The sequence below is a fragment of the Carassius gibelio genome, chromosome B10, assembly GCF_023724105.1.
Source record: "Carassius gibelio isolate Cgi1373 ecotype wild population from Czech Republic chromosome B10, carGib1.2-hapl.c, whole genome shotgun sequence".
Taxonomy (NCBI): Eukaryota; Metazoa; Chordata; class Actinopteri; order Cypriniformes; family Cyprinidae; genus Carassius; species Carassius gibelio.
Window position 1 is genome coordinate 15,613,831 of NC_068405.1, and position 17,268 is coordinate 15,631,098.

The following is a 17,268-nucleotide window of genomic DNA, read 5'->3' on the forward strand; positions in this document are numbered from 1 at the left end:
GGTCTCCCTCAGCGTTTGTCTCCATCTCTCTCTCTCCTTCTTTCTCACACACACCCACTCACAGTATTCCAAACTGTTCTTTTTTCCATTATGGGATCTTTATGTGAAGTGGCTGTTCACATGAAACACTCTGGGTGGGCGTCATATCTTCAGATTAGAAAGACCACAGGCCACAGGCCAATGACAGAGACGACGTCAGATCCATTACATGACTGAGCCAAATCACCATCCTGCACTGTCAACAAATCTCCACCCACAAATTAGGACCAACCTGAGCAGTGCCATCAGATGTGAGGCACAACTGCTCATCCCTGTGGGAAAACAATTACTAATACAAGAACAATTAATAATTTAAGTTGCATTAAGGCAAGAACATAGTATACTCATAGTATCGGTCTTTTTTTTTAAATAGAGGATGTCGTTCATATAGAATTTGTGCTGTTTAAAAACATTCTGATGTATGGAGAGCTAAAGAGAGACATCCGAATCCCCTCTGTATAAACCTTTAACTCTAATATGCAAGGAAAAAAAACAAAAATATATATGAACTAGATATTGAACCTGGCTTTATATAATTTACATTTATAAGATGCTTTTATCCAAAGTGACTTACAGTGCAGATAGGTGTAAGTCATTCGTACAAATTCATATGAATTGTGCAACTCGTAAAATACATGCGATTTAGCACAAATTATATGAATTTGTATGAATGAGGTAGTACAAATTCATATGAATTAGCCACCTCTTAAAAATGTATGAATTACCATGAGACCAGGCTGGATATTAATCACTTTGCCGTCTTAGGCAGTGGCATAGCCAGGATGTTTTCATATGGCTTGCCAGGAACGGGCCAGCAACCAGTCTGGGGTGGCACAGAAATCTTCATTATTTCAATATAAAGTACTGTTTTTGTGCCTAAAACACAACTGAATATAATTAATTAGTATTTAATTGTTATTGAGATAGTTTTGAAACAATTATTGAAACAGTTTTGTACAAATGAAGTTCTGTACGAAGGAAAATGAAAAAGTTTTCTTAATCTGAAATGCATATGAATGCATGTGAAAAAAGGCGGAAGACAACAGCACATAAATGCCAAAATGTAAAATGAGTTATATTATGCATTTAAAAATGATTTCATTTTCGTACTTTAGCGCATGATGACTAGTACAACCAATTAACCTTTCTCACATTTAGCCTACTTATGCATTAAATGACAAATAAAAAAAATGACATATCATCTTGCACCCTATTGCAGAATATTTCAATAAATGCATTTAAGAGACGTTCTTAAATGTGATGCAAATATACACAGGCTACATGCATGAATTTTATACAAGCTTTAATTAGCATTTTGGTAATTTCATGACATAGCTGACAATGTGTGGTCTTAGTTTCTTGTGCGGTTGTTCACTGTTGTTCTACTGAAGATCATTTGGCACCTGTACCTTTCCAAGCTTGTCTTACTCGCGCCTGGTGCTAAGGGAAAGCTGAAGTGTGCATCTGAAAAGTCTCCCGTTTGTTGTGATCTTAAAGTGACGTTCCATGTCTTAGTAAGTGTTACTGAACATTAGAAAAGCTAAAAACCATTAAACAAAAATGTTTCATTACATTATAAGCTTTTTATTAGGCACCCCCCCCCCCCCAATGTGCGATGCACCATGCATATACTGTACATCCCATTTTGACCACTGCATTTATTTAGATAATGTCTATTTTGCAACATTTCAGAAAACAATTGTTGTAATGTGCTGTGATTAGGGGTGTAACGATTCATTAGTCTCACTGATACATTTTTTGATCAGCTGATGTGTGATTTCTTCTTAATACTTGTGGCCAGTAATGCTAAATGCTAAGTGAAGTAGTATTGCTTTTCTGTCATTTTTTCAATGGCTCTCGGTCATACCAACGACAAAATGTAAGTGTCTAAAGCATACGCACAGTTCCATTGAATGATAAATGTGTTTTAACAATGTTGTTGAACCGATTGTATGAAGGAAACTGTTAATTGTGAAAATTATAGAAATTATTGATTATTGTCCAACAGTGTGTTTGAATTCTTAAAGCAAATTCAAAGTGAGATAAGAAAATAATTCCTTGTAAATATATATATATATATATATATATATATATATATATATATATATATATATATATATATATATATAGAAAATATTGGCTTACATACATATCTCCATATGCCATGTCATGCCATAGCATTATTAAAGGGGTATATTATGCTGCTAAAAAGAACATTATTTGGTATATTCCTCTATACCTGAGGAGGTTAGACAGCTCAACACTTACAAGGCCTTTACAAAAAAATTGAAAATTTGGCTCATTAACAATTATGTCTAGCCTATTGAGCTGTATTATATATTAGATACACTATAGCCATTTTTGAAAATGTGTTTTTTGTGTGTCTGATTATTGTAACAGGTACAATGTACCTTATGTTATTTTACAGTGTCATTTATATTGTAGTCAATTTGCCATAGACTTGTAAATGTATATTTTTGTTCGTATTTTAATGCTTGTTTTACATCTTGGCCAGGGGACTACAGATGAAAAATAGCCTTCTGGCTAATTCTGGCTTTTTTAACCATTTTTGTTCATGTGTTTTATAAAATTGCACTGTCTCCTTTTAAATAAACCATTAAATCAAATCAAAATTAATGAAACATGTTTATGCGGTTTAAGGTTAAAACAAATATTTTCCACATACTGTACATTATTGTTTCTCCTCTATGCCCCGTCTTCTGAAACACGTAAATTTTTACAAGGCTCATCCGTCTGAAGAGTGAGGTGTGCTCTGATTGGCCAGCTATCCAGCAACAACAATACTACAACGAGAATAAAAGGTAAACCTTTCTTTCTTTAAATCATCCCACATAGTGACATAGAGATGTGGGGGTGTGTTTAAACGAACCGTTTCAGGGGGGTGTGGACGAGTCTTAACTTTTATAAAGAATATCTCTTTGGATTTGAGACTTTAGTCTTTGCAACTTTACAGATCTTCTTTATGCACCAATAGTTTGTAACACTCCAAAGAGAAAGGAAATATTGAAATTGCATCATATGACCCCTTTAAACTAGCATCTAACAATGGAAAAAAATGTTTTCTCTCTCTCTCTATAACCTAAGTTTCTGTAACCATAAAGACTGCTATGTAATCTTCCCCTGCCTAAGCATTTACAGAATTTAGGCAAAGCATTTAAATAATCCTGTGCATGCACTTAAACAATACAGAATCAAATCATGACTCGAATCGTTCTTAATTTGCAAAAATCGTTCTTGTATCGAATCGAAAACCTATGAATCGTGAATTGAATTGCTGTCTACCCAAAGATTCACAGCCCTAGTTGTGATTTATCAACAGGTGAAACTATTGTGACATCTGTTAATAAAACACTGGACTCTGTTCACCTGTAATGTCTTGCCTTAATCCCAAAGCTACATCCACATGCTATTTCATGCCTTGGAGAAAGCATATATGGCTTTAAAACACATTTTAAGAACACGAGCTAAGCTTAGTCTATGTTTGTGAAAGCGATCTTACAGTAAGTTATAACAACAACAAGCAACGTGGGCATAAAGCATCAACAACTCCTGTCTATCTAAGCCATTTAGCTCTGAAAACAAGATGATGGGAATTTCAAAGCCACGGACAGAGTCTGGACCCCATGATCTCATTTCGGCCTGTTATTTATCAATGGCACGGCCTCCATACTAATTTCCACAGTCCAACTGTCAATTTGATGTGTTATGGGAACTGTAGGTAGACACCTTGCAGACTATGTACAGGGTTTCCCCAGCGTACACAGCAAAGGAGCTCAATGGCACATTTGTCGGTGACTTTCTCTCCTCGTTTTCATTTAACTCTTTCATTTTCCGCTATACATCTAAGAAGGCCGCCCACCCTCTCTTACACACCAAAACCACACACACTCACACATATGTCCATGTGCACACACCGTTTTGCCTTCCATTTGCTCATGGGCCCCCAGATATAAGTCAATGTCTTGAATTACTCACCCAATGAGGGCCACCATCTGCTCCACTATATGTGCTTGCTGAAGGTATCACAAAGACTTTCTGTATAAGAGAAAGAGAGAATGACTCCATCAGTTATCCACTGGGTGATACACTCATAACCACATCACATGCCCCCCATGGACCCTCTAACACAGCATATGAGTAGGCAGTGATCAGCAGAAGTTTTTTTTCCCCCTGTGATCAGAGGTTAAAACACAATATGACACATCTTTGAGCAGACTGACATAGAAGAGGCCGTATACAGATGGTGTGAGCATTACAAGGCCCAGGGCTACAGCCAATACACTCGAGGGAGGGGGATTGTAAAAAAAGAAAGAAACAAAAACATGTCTGAAAACCTGACTGGAAGTAAAGCAGGATCAAAGATGACTCCTGTCCAGTCTAGATCCTGCTGACTCACATGTTCAGCCATGGTAAAAGGCAGGATGGGCGGCGTGGGTGTTGGGGGTCGGGGTTTGTTGGCTGGTGCCTGGTGTAACTCAATCAGTCGGGACTTACTCATTATGTTTTTCTGCTTCAGTGTTTGTCACGGCCGTCATGGCTGAGTCGCACAAACACCCTCCTTAACGTCTGGAGCCTGCATGATCACATCTGGACGTACTTTCAATTTTACTGTTTTTGTGTCATCATCTGTGCAGTTAAATTTAGTATGTGTTATATGCAAACAACCCCCCTCTTTTTTTTTTTTTTTGATGGGCTTAGCAGAATTACTGGCTAATCTTGTTATTTGTAATTATTTGTTTAATAACATTATATAATGCTAATGTATAACTGTGTGTAACCGTTTTTCCTTCCTTCCATTGTTCCATCATCAATCATGATTTTTATTTATTGTTTTAAAAAAACTGTATGTGAGGGGTTTGTGGACATTTTTAACTGTATGTACCCGCTGTTTACTTGTTTCTATGGTTCCATCATCAATGATGAGTTTTTTTTTACATTTTTAAATGTTATATAATGTATTTTTTATATGAGGGCTTTGTGAAAAAAAAAAAAAAAAAAATATATATAAATTATATATATATATTTATATATATATTTCACACACACACACACACACACACACCACATATGAAAATAAACTATATGAAATATTTTTTAATAAATGGAAATATTATAGATAGTAACCCTTAATGACAAAAAATAGCAATTAAGACGTATGATATATATGGTTCATCCACATAAATACCCATATTTCTTTTTTCATCATGATATACCAAAAGAGCATAATGTGCAAAACATGCTAATCCTAAAAGACGAGTAGAGCAGCAGATCTCAGTAAGAGATTGTCAGAAGAGAGTTCATGCCAATGAAATACAAGAGAACATTTGAGACGAGTGTGTCATGTTATATATATAAAACCATATTGTGTGACACCTGATCCACAGGTGAGGTCATTCAGACACTGTAGATGTATGACTAACACTGACGCTATCACACACTGGCCTAGATGCACACTTTCTCTCTTATCTTTCATTTGATTCCTTTCTTGCTCATGCACAAGTTTACAAGTTCTCTCAATCTATCTTTATCCATCTAAATACACACACTCCTATGTCTGTCACTTTCCGCTACCCAACCTACACACACACACACACACACACACACACAACTTTACCGTAACAGTCCAAACAGCTCAAATCTATTCTTATAATGGCATTGTATTTGTTTTATTCTAAATGCGCAGTTTAGAATATGAACAGTTATGAGACATATTTATGAATTAAATAGTAAGGAAATTATGACGTTTACACAATCTTACATTTGTTTTTAAGAAAATCCGTTCAACAGTTTAAGGGAATAAAGTGACTGTTTCTGAGATTCATTTCATTTGTGCATGTAAGAGAATGTTTATTTATCACTGTGTGGGTTGATTTCAAACACTGATACGAAGGCCGTTTTTTTTTTCTTTTTCATTTTCACTATGAGTGTTTTGTCAGCTGTCATAACGGTTCTTTTAACAGTTTGTGTGTAAACTCTACTGAAATTACTAGTTGAAACATTTCTGTTCATACTGTATTTTTCAGGCCCACTTCATCATTAAGAATGTGAAGAGGCAAAATTAATCCTTTTTTGTTTTTTGATCAATAGCCATTTACTTTGCAGGTACTTAAATGTACTTCGAAATACATTTTAAATGTATTGGTGCAGTGTAAAACAAGGTGTAGCCTGTATTAATTATATTAAAAGTGCATCTGACTTCCTAAACCTACACTACATCATTCTGCAGAGTTGAAGAAAAACTACTGGAAGTATGCGTTACAGCATATTTGGACCATTTCCACCTTAATTTAATACATCTGAGTATGGAATGAATGTTAGGGCGTCTCAATCGAGAGGCTACAGCTGCAACCTTTACAAAATGGAGGCGGTTAAAACACAAAATGGCCGCCTCTGATTTTATTTTAGAGTTTAGTTGATCTGAATGCTCCTACTGGCATCTAAACTGCACAAATATGATATTATGAAACATTTCAATTTTGTAATATACTATATATATAAAAAGATGTACATGATACACATGCATGTATGCATATTCTTTTAACATACATTGGCTACAGATGGAAACACATTTTGTACATTTTGCATGTATTTTATGTTTATTTTTTACCTATTTATTTGTCTTTGCATTAAGTTAATAAAAGAACCTATTATATTTGCACATTTTCAAACGTCTTTATGCCAGGAACTGCTAATTCAATTTTTTTACTGTCAGCTTTTTGTTAGGCAATTATTGTGAATATGAATCAGATATATATAGAGGAAATACACAAAAGTAAGCCTATGAACACACACATCTCTCAACCTGCATCAATTTAATACTGTTTTTAAGTGATGTCTTTACTCACCTCAGTGTGTGTCTTCATCATTGTTTTTTTTTTTTCTTAAAGCACTGAAAATAAATTCCAAAAAGAGTTTAGGAAAGTGTCCAGAGGTGATCCACGACATAGATATGAGATCTGAAATAAACAAAAAGATCATGAAGGTCTAGGAAACCATGAGGAATAAAAAAAACTTCAAAGATTTTCACTCTAAATCTAGATTTTAAACAAATTCAATGCAATATAGGAATGGTTTACTTTTTTTCTATATTAGAGTAAAAGACAGAAGATAACACACAAAGAAGAACAAGAATCCTTCACTACGATTCCACAATAAAGCTGATATTTGTAAAAGTGGAAGCTCTGAATAAAACTATGCATCACTGTCAAACAGTGACATATTCATGCTATTACTAATAACCTTGAAAGCACTTTTATTGGTCAGAACACTTACAGAAAGACGGCTAAGAATTCCTGAGGAATCTCTCGGATTGCAAAGTCTGCTCTGATGGCAAAGATCTAAAGAAGAAAAGAATTAAAAGAAAAGATTAAAAGAAAAGTAACCAGAAAAATGAGTCAGATACAAATGAACACAAAAGACTGCTAAAAAATTAATTTTAGTTTGCCCTTGTGATACACAAACGAAAAACTTCTTCTAAAGCAGTGATCTAAATTTTTATGCAGAATAACTTAAGGAAAAAATTACAGACAAATCAATTTATATTTACATATTTTAAGTATTAAAACTGTGTTAATTTGATGCGTTTAATATGCAATAATACATTCAAAGACTTGAAATGATATAACCAACACACACTATACATGAAAAGGAGGAGGAAAATCATATATAAAACTGAGATTTCATATTTTATCTAAAATTAATAATCAGAGCTTTTTAAAAACATTTTCACTTAATGCCCAGAACCATTTTTTAAATGCTTAAAACCTGACGTTTCTAATAATTCCTATTTAGAAACACACACTCGCTTTGTGCTCTTTGCAGAGCAAAATTAATTTGTAGCTATTCAATGTTCTACAGCGCTCTAAAAATGAATAACATCAACAAGTAAAAATGATTTCGATACTAATATGCCAACAGCAGAAATGAAGTTATGATCATACAAAGACAGCAGTGAAAAAGAACTCATCGAATTTAAAATAAAAACTGTTTGATCCAGAGTTAAAGAATAAGTGAAATTAAATATATTTTATGGATTTAAAGCAACTGTCACATCTGATTTTTAGTCAGAGAACCTATATTTCACCTAAACCCATCGATAAAAGTGAGGCGAATTTAAATACACTTTAATAAACTGCTTGTTTCAATTTCTTTCATGCATCTATCATGCTTCAATGCTTTTTTTTTTTATCTTTGCTTTAAAAAACAAAAAGACAACGAACACATCTGAAAAGTATTAACACTATTATCTAATTTTTGATTAAATAGTTATCCAATTATTGTGCAAAGACATTCTGACAATGAGCTAAATTTATCAAATCATCTGCGCAGTTTAGTTAGACAATTACCAGTTTAGAACAAACTGAACTCTTGCCTTAAACCTTCATTCGTTCCTCTAACAAAAACCCTTTAATTGTTCACATCACAGTCATTTTTAGCTATTTTATATCTTCATTTTTAATTATTTAACCTGACTTGGGAGGGTTCTTTTAACACACGCAGGACAAAATGTTCCCACATATTCTGAGGATATCTTTCACAATCTTTTTCTTTTTAATGGTTTGTATGCAAAAGTACATCAGAATGATCTTGATGAAACAATTAGAATAAATTCAAACATCTTAAGGAATCATAAGAAAGATGGGATTTTAGCCAGCATACAAACTGATAAAGCAGGAGGAGAAGAGAACAACACATACGTGTATCTTATTTTCAACTGGCAAGCTTTTAAGCACACACACACACACACACACACAAAGATCTGGAATTGTGCATTGATGGACTTTGTTCTTTATACATTTTATTTCATTTAATTAATTTTAATCTCCTTGCTAATTTGGCAGGGACTCTTACATTATTAGAAAAAAAAAACCGAGAGAGAGAGAGATAGAGAGAGTAAGAGAGAGAGAAGGTCTGTGTTCACTTAAGAGCATGTAGTTAAACTACACTAATGACAAGAACTTACTGTTGTTCTGTGACACAATTCTTAGATAAAGAACAAGATAACTATTATCATATTTAAACAAACTAATTTGGTATAATACTACACTTAAAAAACTATAGAATCTAATTTTGCAAATGCATCATTTTTGCAGGATTTTCCCGTAAAAACATGACATTCAGTAAAATGCACACGTCTCTTACCTCACAGATTGAATTCTCGTATTCTAGACTAAAAATAAATGAACAAAAATGTCCAAATGGTTAACCCTTACCAGAAAGATCCATGAATCTTTGAATGACACATTTAAAATTTCCATTTGAATTGGAATGGGGGACAAGACCAGGCGCCTAGGTGCTTCCAGTGAGTCACTGAAAGCTTGAAATATCTGAAGCTTTATTCCTCACAAAAGGCTATTTTACTGAAATGACATGGACTTTCCTGCTGATACCCTTTCTGGGAAGAGGGGTGGTATACATATATAAAAAAAAACTATATAAAGAAAAAAGAAGAAAAAAATCTAGGAAAAGATAATAACAGCAGATTTGAAAGGAAAATGTTTGGATGTCTGCATAAACAGCAGCATTTAAGTTTAGCAGACATCAATTATTTTAATAGGTTTAAATAACAAATTGACAAATATATAGATTTGATTTGATTTATTTTGATCTGTCTAACTGACAGGACCAGATTTCAGGTTAATATTTTTCTAATAGCAGAATTTGTAGTAGTTTATTTTGCTTTTATTATTAGCATATATATATATATAGATCTATTTTATAATGAAAATGTGAGAGTATTTTTATAATACAAAGAAAATGAAATAAATGTTTTAAGATGCTAACAAAAATTATTCTAAATAATATTTCATTGCAAAAACACTCTAGAACTTGTCTCTTCTATGAATGCATTTCATAATCCTTCTGCAAGTATTAAACATTCACTGTTCATCTGAGGATCAATGCATTTACATGCTTTTCAATCAAAATCATTTTAATACACAGAATTCTTAGTTTATCTCGTATGATCGAAAATAAATGTTTAACACCCTCTCCTCATGAAAAGGAGAAGGGGCACAGCGAGAATCACTGACAGGTGGCAAATACAATTAATATATTGATGACATGGGCCAATGAGATCATCTTTAATTCATTTACTGTACATAGGCAGAGAATGCTTTTTGCTGCTAGAGATAAAAGTACATTAGCACTTGATATAATGGTCGAAGAGCATGGGAGGGGATTTTTACTGAATCAAACCTAATATGGACATCAAATCGGTCCAAGAAAAGCTGGCAGGAGAGAGAAAGGAGGGGTGATGGGGAGCAGGCAGAACAGCTGTGTTTTGATTGGACGAACTTGAAAATTCCAAATTTGTTCTGTCCAATCACAAAGACTGTTTGGACACATAGCAACAGCACATTTCATTCCATTGCCGTTTCTCTCTCTCTCTCTCTTTCTATAGATTCTTCTGTTCATTTTTTTTTTTTTTTCAGTAAACCAGACAAAAAATGGTTGTCGCAAATGTCAGGTTGGTAAGAGAGGAATGTCTTGTTTCGAGCTTGGGCACTCCGGATCAGCTTTAAACGGCAAGATGAAAGCGGCTGATTAAAGAGCGACATTCATGCCCATCCCCGTTACAAACACATCTTTCTGCTCCAAGCAGTGAGTCACTTTCAAACGGGCATAACTGCTGAGTAATGTCAAGACTAAATCACTGCATTCAGGTCCAGTCACATGTCTCTCATCTATCTTCAAAGGTATCTTTTATCTCCAGACATCTGTTTACACTATTCACTCACTGCCCATCCTGAACAGACACAGCTAAATGTGTTTATTCCCAATATTAAAATCAAAACAGACCCCATGCGACCGACCGAAAGTTATTTTCAGAATGTTTTGTATTCCTTGTGCCGCTGACTAATTTCCCTTAGTCATTTATCTGGCTGTACAGCCAAACTTTAATACAGAAAACTGATGAGAGCTACATCTAGCAGCTATTTCAGAGTTTTATAGAGCGGTACACATGTAATCATGCCGCTATGTGACGTATTCATAATTCTAGTGGGAAGTTTCCCTCTCTAACCACAACAGTGGGCATCTGACACGATGAATGAATAACCAGGCTGCTTGTTCTTTTTTATTTCAATCTATTTCAAACTTTTTCTCATGCACATGGAAAATTACCATTTGGCAAAGTGTTCAGCCGCCACAACCTCCCCGCATTTACCAGCTCCGACCCAGCATCCCTCAGGGCAGGGTTTACCAGCAATTACATTTAAGAGATCTCGTCAAAGGTGCGCCTTCAGTAAAACCATGGGAGACAGTTTCAGCTCTCTGATATGTTTCCAGCACTATTCAGCATTTTTTTTTTTTTAAGCTCTTGATGATGGTCATCATCACTTTTTTTTTTCTTTTTTCTTAGGGCTTTGTTTTTAAGTTCAGAGGGTTCGTAAGTTCACAGGGCATATCATTTTTTAGTATTATTTTTTTTTGTACGCAGTTTTGAGCATATTTCAGGACACAGATTTACCAGAATACATTTCTGAGCAAACTTCTGAACGGTTTTATCCCAAAAATACTGCACTTATATTTAGTGACAGACAGCAAGTCACAAACGACTTGTGTTACCAGAGAAATGACGAAGATTGATGCATAGAGACCATAAAGACTTCCCTAATCGACATTCGCACCTAATAATATTCCTCTTTCCATGCTACATTCTACAATTACAGCTTCCCCTTACGTCAATGGCACCTTGGTAACAATATATACATACACATCAACATTTACCTGAAAGGGAATAGTTGCATTTCTATCATCATTTAAGCACTTTGCATATAAAGAAACTCAGTGGGATCCAAAACAACATTTGACTACATTCCCTTTCTTTATATGAAAAATAAAAAAATTCTAAATATCTTCTTTTTTGTTTTCAGAGAAAAAGAAAGTCTTACAGGTTTTTAACTACAAATGGCAAACTAAATGAGTAAATGATGACAGAATTTCACTTTTGGGGTTAACTAACCCTTTAAAACAATTTTGTCTCTTCATCACATATTTTATGTAATAAATTAAGGCAACAGATTTCAATGGTAGTTTAGAGTTTATTTGCATCCGTTTCCGTTTCCTTTATACAGAAAGTTCATTTGTATGTCTGCGGAGCAAGTGAGTTTGCAAAAGCAAATATTACGCATGATCTAATGCCGTATAATCAGATCGCCAGCTGGGAGAATTACAGGAAGATCGTAATCAGGTTAAAAACTAAATTGTTCTTTTCCCCCCTTTCTCAGATTATTAGACCCGTCTTTTTTTCTGAATGAAACCCTTTCAGACAGGCACCAAGACAAATGTCTCTGGCACACATGCCGCCAAATATCAAAGTCCTTTATGTGAGCCGCTCACACACACACACACACACACACACACTCACACACACACACACACACACGCACACACAGACTCTCTCTCTCTCTCTCTCTCTACGGTGTAGCGCAGGAAGTGATTATGGTTGCCTGACGTAATCGAGCCGTTCCAGAGAGGGAGAGACAATTTTTTTTTTAAATCTAGCTATCACAAGGAGGAAAAAAATGTGCACCCTGGAGTCCACGTTGACAAATTCTTTAACAAGCTGTGGTCAAAGGGAAGCTGGTTGAAGACTGACTCAGCCCCTCCTTTCAGCAGTTTACTGGAAACACGGGGGGAGGCAGGGGGAGGAGGGAGTTTCAGAGAAGTCACATGACCCGTAAGGGCAGGGCTAACCACAGCTTCGGGAGGAGGAGAGGAGCGCAGAGGAATCAGGGCGAGGGGGGAGGCAGATACACGCCCTTCCCCGAGCGGATGCCTCCGAATTGGGTTACTTATTCGACTGCCTGGGAGTTGGCAGGGGAGAATTCACAGACTTACTAACCCTTTCAGTGCCGGAAACAATGATTCAGAGAAGCATAGTAACCAAGTTAAACAAGAAACCAGACATTTCTGCTTGTCTTGTTAACACCTTTTTTTAAATAAAATAAAAGCACACAGAAATGTAAAAAGAAAGATGCTGTTTCAGTGACTAAAGCCGCTGATGATGACTATAAATGGATGCAGCTGATGAAATCTAGTCGGTTGAGCTGCTTTGTGCCAGCCTCGCTCGTGTGTGTGCAGTCACACACGTGCCATAAGTCTGGAGATCTCTAGAAACCAACATGACGACACAGAAGCTTGAGATACAATCCCATGCCCTTGACCTTTGGGCAAAGGACGTCTGGAACCCTTCTGCTATGCTGTTAGACGTCGTACAAGCACAGAAATACACCTAGAAACATATAAACAAATAAGTAAAACCCATTAAATCTCTTCCTGTGCTCTGTCAAAGCTGAACAATGTACAAAAAAATAAATAAAAATTATGTAGACAACTACTCAATATTTGCAATGCTATTGCGGATACCATCCTGGACAAAATGTAGTTTACAAAAAAGCAAGGTACATCTTTTTAAATCCGTTTCGGAGAAAGGGACCCGCTTCGTCTTCACTTGCAACGCTACTGGAGGATGATTTCGAATTCAAAGTGGCAGAAGATTTCAGTAGATTTAAAAAAAAAGCCACAGACGTAGAAAGCGTGTCGTCTTCAGTCTCAGAGTACGTGAGGAGCAAAAGGAGAGATTTGGGGGGAATCAGGCTTCAGACTGCACAGGAAACACTCCTGCAGCGCCAGTAAGAGATGCTGTGAAGCGGACGTCAGAATGACCAAACAGCGACAGAGAGGGAGTGAGAGATAGAAAAAGAGAGAGAGAGTGCAGGAGAGAGACAGATAGAAGAGGTGCTGTAGAAAAGACAACAGAAACATATTGCAACTCGAAAAAGTTGTGCAAAATAGCATGTTGGTTTTCTTGAAACAACTCAGACTTTCATCCTCTCCTCTCATTTGTGTTCTGAACTCCCTTTAATGCCTCTTTTGGCGTTGTGGAGAAATGTGACGAAAGGACACATATTTACGCTCATAAAGAAAAACAAATATACAAAAATGGTTTTGGAGTGATTTTCAACTGGTGGTTCAGTACCCCCTCTGTTTTTATGGAGTTATGGACTACAGGAGAAACTATGGAGAATATAAATAATAAAAACTTTTGTTTTGTTTGTTTTTTTGTACAGTGAATGATTATTATTAATATCATAGTTTTTGTTGCTGCTGTGGTCATTTTAAAGAAAAATTAAGATTTTTTTTTACTATACTGAATTGGGTAACTTGATATCTAATGCAAAACCGACATTTATGAGGTAACATACGTTATTAGTCAAAGTACCAGGCCTGTCGAAATGTAACAAAATGTAAAAAATAAAAATAAAGCTAAAGAAAATGTGCATGCACATTTGATGGAAACTGCACATTAATCTAAATGCAGCAATACTGATATGTAATGACACACTTTTTTTTTTTTTAATTTAAGTGAAATGATTGGCTGCTGAGGTGCAGAGTAATTCAGAAACAAAATGACCACATGTCAAATGAGTCATTTTACATACTTCCATCAGTGACGGTTTGAGGTTAACAACCAAGATAAAGGTTCCCCGTAAGTCTGACAAGACCTGAAACTTCCTATTCACACGAAAACCTGATGAGAAAGAACTACATCTGTCAGAACATATATGTCAGAACACGCACATAAACTGTTCAGAGATCTTTTTATGGCTGCTTCAAGAGAATGTTTTAAGATGGGTGCAAAACACTTGAGGAAATACTGATGCAAAACCCAGCATCATACTGCCAGGATGAATGTCAGGGTGATGCTCTGCAGTTATTGAAGTATTCTGAATTGCTATGCCATTTCCATGGCAGTTCTGAATGGTCAGCAAGTTGTTATGCCATTACTAGTACGTACTGAATGGTTATCGAGTTGCTAACCTATTACTAAGGCATTCTAAATGGTTATTTGCTATGCCATTGCTAGGGTGTTCTGAATGTTTAGCAAGCTGCTATGCCATTAGTAGGGTGCTCTGAATGGTTAACATGTTGCTGTGCCATTGCTACCATGCTAGGGATTAGCATGCTGCTATGCCATTTCTAGGGTCGATTACTTTTTATGGATTACATGATTACATATTTGCATTTTAAATTTTCCTTTTTAAAATAGTCTACAGCTTACATAGACGGTCTTCCGGTTTTGTGGACATCCCACAAAGACTGGTCACAGTTCCTTCACAAATACCACTTTGGGAAACCTTGATGTAATATAAAATAAAATAATATAATATTTAATGAACTTAATGTTATTAATAGCCGTAAATGGGAGATATTCTCTTATGCTTTGTATTATCATATCAATATGGTACAAGATCATCCTATTTAAATTGATGTGATAAACGAGTTAGGTCAAAAGTAATCTAAAAGTATAAAAAGTAGTCTGATTATATTACCTAAAATGTGTAATGTAACGGATTACATTACTAACTAGATTTTTTGTGTCATTTGGAATCAGTAAAGGACTACAATTCATACATACAATTCACCGTTATGCCAATTGTAGTGTGTCCAGAATGGTTAGCATGTTGCTATTCCATTGTCAGGGGGCTGAATGGTTAGCAAGTTGCTAGCTACGCCATTGAACAACGTTCTGAATGGTTGTCAACACATTGCTATGCACTAGCTACTCTAGGGTGGTAGGGGTCAGGTCGCTACTAAAGTATAAGTCTATGTATATTTTTTTATTCTTTGGCTTCTCCTGCACCTCTCCAGTGCAGGATGACTTACACATTGAGGAGTTTTCCAGAAAAAAAAGTGTTATAAAATCCAGAGCAGTTGGTTGCGTTTACGATTGGATGAGGCTATTGTGGTTAAACTCCTCTTAGTCATTCTCACAGTTGCCATAGTGATTGGCCTATTGGTTGCAGATTAATCAGAGGAATAAATCATGTGATATGTCTCCTTAGTAATGATAGGCAAAAAGCCACCAACTCTTCCTGGAGTTTCATGGGATTGTGATATATTTGTGGTTTCATTCATCCAGCCAAAGTTTAATACTCAGTGTTGGGGTTTGTTTAAATCCCTAATCATAAGCATTAGTGCTAACAGTAATTCTCGTCTTAGCAATTCCCTCTAATAAGAGGTTTTCGAGAAAGGAGAACAAGAAACAGGCCTCATGTGAAACGTGGGGGTGTGGTTGTGGATTGAACGCAGGATAGAAAAGAGGAATAAAAAGAGTACTGAAATAAAAGATAGCAAGAGAATAAGCAGGTCAACTGGAAAGGTGAGAGAGAGAGAGGGATGAATGAATGAATGTGATATGACCCACCTGACGATTCTTACCATTGTTGAGTGGAACATCTCTGCAAACTCCTCACAGGCTTCATCACCCGGGGCCCGTCCCTGACAACACGGCTGCCCGGGCCGTGAAGAACGCAGGGACCTCCCCATCTCCGTTCCCACACCATACACCCTGTTAACACACGCCACACATGAACACTGCCATTGTATATATATGACTGTGCATAAAAAGCCAATGAATTCTTCACAGAACCGCATGACTTCGGTATTATTTTATCTGAAATCGAAAAGCATTGTTCTGTGGCGGCGGATCGAATTATGACAGCTAAAGTTCTGAAGAGTTTTCTCCTCTCTCGCGCTGTTGTCAGGCTGACATTAATAGGTCTGTTATTTAATCTGGACATCCTGCCTCACATCCTGTCTCTTCAAAACAACTGGCTTTGATGGTGGCCGACACTGCATTACTCACAAAGCAGTTGGTCCTAACCTCCTGGGCAGCTGTCCTATTCACTGCCACTCAGTAGGAGGTGTTTGGTAAGTGTGAGTGTGTGTGTGTGTTCCACCTGCCCCTTGGGTGGGGAGTGTGGAAAGCCCACTAATGTCGACAGGGGGTTTGCAGGGTGGCACAGGAACAGATGAGCTCTGCCGGAGAGGAGAGCTCCACTTTCCTTGATAAACCGCCGCCAACATGGATGGGTGTGTATGTGTGTGTGTGTTGAAGTAAGTAACCCTTGCCAATAGAATACTCACCATTGAACGGACAGGAACACGTGTGTGTGTGTATATATGTGTGCGGTACGAGTCCTGCCCCCTTCAATGTAGAAAGCCCTGAGGGTAAAAACACACAGATGAATGTGTCGTTAATTACCTTCCTGCCAATGACGGTGCTAAGAACAAGAATTAAGACATTGTCAGTCTGCTGGGACTGGGCGCAGCCTGGCAGACAGGTGTTTTGAGACCCATACTGCCCCCTTCACTCTCAGTTCGCTTTACTGAAATTAAACTAACACAGGTTAGATGCAG

The 17,268-nt window shown here is 36.4% G+C and overlaps 1 long non-coding RNA gene across 1 annotated transcript in view; it reads right to left on the minus strand.

Moving 5' to 3' along the window:
• Positions 1-2,258: 2,258 nt before the first annotated feature.
• LOC127966908 (uncharacterized) overlaps positions 2,259-17,268 on the minus strand; it is a 30,772-nt gene continuing 15,762 nt past the window's right edge. Inside the window, exons 2-6 of the long non-coding RNA XR_008155737.1 lie at positions 16,996-17,073; positions 16,274-16,417; positions 7,333-7,397; positions 6,906-7,016; positions 2,259-4,095 (exon numbers count right to left, since the gene is read on the minus strand). This is a non-coding gene — a long non-coding RNA (uncharacterized LOC127966908). The remainder of the gene's footprint in view (positions 4,096-6,905; positions 7,017-7,332; positions 7,398-16,273; positions 16,418-16,995; positions 17,074-17,268) is intronic.